The sequence below is a fragment of the Cajanus cajan genome, chromosome 9, assembly GCF_000230855.2.
Source record: "Cajanus cajan strain Asha chromosome 9, NIPB_CcT2T_4, whole genome shotgun sequence".
NCBI lineage: Eukaryota > Viridiplantae > Streptophyta > Magnoliopsida > Fabales > Fabaceae > Cajanus > Cajanus cajan.
The window spans coordinates 17,177,407-17,181,127 of NC_138525.1; positions in this window are offsets into that span (position 1 = coordinate 17,177,407).

Here is a 3,721-nt window from a genome sequence, read left to right on the forward strand (position 1 = left end):
ATTATTAAAATAATTATGACCAAATACCATATAATAATAATAACAATTATTATAATAATAATAATAACTTTATTGAAAACTGGGGTGTTACAATAAAAGTAAGTACATATAAATAAAGAATAATAAAATATATTATTATTATTATTATTATTATTATTCATAATATAAAATTATTATATATTATTATTATAGTACAAGTATGAGATTATATACTTGAGGATGACTTAAATGAATTAATTTGTATAAGTTATACTGACAACATACATATACATTTCGGTAGCTTACTCCTTGGAACTTCACAGTTAAGTGTGCTTGACCTGAAGTAGTACAGGAATGGGTGACCTTCTAGGAAGTTTCCTAGAAATTGCACAAGTAAGGATAAAACACGCTAAACAGTGAAATATTGTGAAATAGAATCCTTGAGAGGCCAAATATGAGGGTTGTTACATTAATAAATTTATTAAAATTGAAAAATAATAATAATTTTCGACGGAAAATTCCATCGGAAATTTTCTATGGATATTTTCGTCAGAAATTTCTGACGGAATTTTCTGGCAGAATTTTTCATCAGAAATTTTTTACGGATTAAATTATTTTCGACAGATTTTTTTTTTCGATGCCACTTTTTTCTACGGATTGAAATCCGTCGGAAATTTACCTGTTTCCATAAAAAAAATTCCGTCGAAAATCAGCATTTTTCTTGTAGTGGTCGATGCAAGTACTTAAAATATGATTGAACTCTATGGGTCACCTATGCTCATGGATTGATAGTTTTTTTGTAGCAAGGGATAAACCTAAGAGGCTTTTTAAGAAATGACTAAAAATAATCAAAAGAGCTTAAGTTTAAAGTAAACAATATCTTACTAATATAAAAATATATGCGTATGTGAACCCTTTGGTGCCCAACATTTTTTAGAAGTAGAAAGCATCGCAAAATGAGTTGTGTTTTTCTTAACAAATGAAGTCTTCTCCATATGTATTTTCCATTTACAATACATATATAATATATATCCTCTAACCGACAATCAAAGATTAACTCCTTTCTAAAAATAGGGATAAGAATGGTAAGTTTTGTTTTTCTTAACAAAGTTTTTTTTATATGTATTTTGTTTATTTACAAAGATATACTCTACCCAATGATTAAAGACCAATTCCCTTCTTAGAATAGAAATTAACAAAATGAGTTTTGTTTTTTTTAACAAAACCTTCTTTATATATATAGAAAAAATTGAACAAACATTTATCAACATACATTAAAAAAAAAAAATTATCTATCAGTTGGGTTTGATGGAGATGGTTTTATGCATTACCATTTATCAAGCTTAAAGTTGTCTAGCTGGGGCTTCATAGGTATCTACAATTCAGCAAATGGATGTCACAAACTAAAATACAGACATTACAGTCCACCAACCAACTGGATCATGTGTCAGTTCTGCATGGAGTGAAATCCTAATATACGGATCAATCAATCATACATTTGGCGAATTACGCTATCCAGTTTTGGTAAATGATTTCCTTTTCTCCTTTCCTTTCTCCCCTAACCTTTTGTTATTTTTTGGGTAAACTTCATCAAAGTGACCACAAATTAAGCGGTGAATATGACATTCAACTTAAACAGCCTAATTTGATCCTAACGTTTTTGCAGCTAACAAAAAAAAAAAGTGCTATATGCTAGCCATGACACTTAACTAGACAAGTTGGTTTAGCTAGCACCTAGGGACAATGATAATGGTACTGTTATGAGTAAATCCTAGTTTTGTGAACTTTTGGGAAGTGCTCGATGATTCTATTTGATCAAAATACATAAATCAATTAATAAAACTAGATGCTTTTGCTTGTGTATTAGGTTACTCACCCACTCGTCTTGTAGTCTTTTTGCAACTTACTTTGCAATTGATACGTGTTAGAAATCAAACTATATATCGATCATGTGTTCAAGTTAAATTATTGATTAGTCTTGGTGCGTTTGTGATGATGAATGTGCCTGAGGTTAATTTCGTTCTATTGTTAATTGATTTCCATTATTTACACCTTTTTTTTTTTTTATAATCGAACTAAATCATTTTATTTTCTCAAAGCATTCCAACACATCTCATTAGAAGAATAAGATTTAATGTACAATAATACCAATATTCATCTGGGCTTAGACCTTTCTCTCTAAGAAAATAAAATAAGACGACGACTTAGATCTTATATTAAAAATATGGAATCTGGTGTTCAGTTAAAAAGTTTTATCTTCTCTAGTTAACTACTTTTGTAGTATAGTAATTTTCATCAGAAGACTTTTCTTAGTAAAAAAATTAATTCAATGTTATGCATGAAAAAATGCTAATCATATTGTACTTGACTACTTATATATTTGGTTATAGTATAAGTGAAGTTTAATATATACGTGCTAGTATTCGTAAAATTTTATATATAGATATTTTTAAAATTGACTTATATGTACATTTTTTAATTAATATTTTTTGTTTTTACTTTTTTTATAATTAAGTAGAATTTTGTTTTATTTGTTTATATACGAAATATACAAAGAATAACATATTTTATTAAATTAAAACTAAAAATAAATTATTAAGTGAAATAATTTTATCAAGAATGTTAAGTGAAATAAGTAGATCGTTGTAAAAAAAATTATAAATTTAATATATTTATTAAGAACTTTTAATTAAGTTTTATCCTTCATATGTTTATGTTTAGAATCTCCATATATATATAATTGATTTTCTAATATACATATAATTAATTTTTTTTATAATAAAAACAAAGTATGTGGTTGTGGACAGAGAAATTAAGTGATTCTTATTCTTTATTTTTTTTTATATTTTTTTTGTTAGATTTTGTTATTTTTTTTTATTATTACTTTTCTAAAATTAATGACTTATTAATTTTTTTTCCATTTTTATTTTTGATAATTAATGCATGTTTACTGAATAATGTGTCTATTTATTTTTTAATGTATATATTTTTTCTGTAATCACCTAAAGAGTATAACAGAAAATATGTAATAAATATTTTAAAAAATTAAAATATTAATTATTATCTTAATTATTGTGCAGAAAATATGTAATAAATATTTTAAAAGTTTAAAATATTAATTATTATTTTAATTATCGTGCATAACTTAAAAATAATGATAGAAAATTGAGGGAGTATTTTTTGAAAGGGATTGAGGAAGAGTTATTGAATTTGTTTTAAAGGACATAAGTATCGAGATTGTTGAGCACTCAAGTGTCCCATGGCATGCATTGGCATTTCCATAAATGATTGGTCCTTCATTTTGAATTTCATACGTGTCATGGATATGATTGGGCAGTCAAACCCTCATTTATTATTTTTCATAAACCCTTTATCAGTCATCCCGGATCGGGTACGGGTTTTATGATATTTATTTTTGTTCTTGCGATATAAACTCATTCTCGTACTTGTACTTGTACTTGTTAGGTATGTGATTTTCATCCATCTCCGTTCCCGTTGAGTATCGGGTATATCCGTAGCCGTAGCTGTACTCGTACTTGTAAATTTTTTTTATTTTTTATTTTTGCAAAAAAGATATATAATATTTTTAAATTATTTTTCTATTATATTATTATAATTATAATTAGATTATTTCTTTATCTCATATTTTAATCAAGAAATTTTTTAATAATTACACAATTATAAATATTTCACATTATAATAAATAATTATACATAATAAAATATTAAAATTTTTTAATATA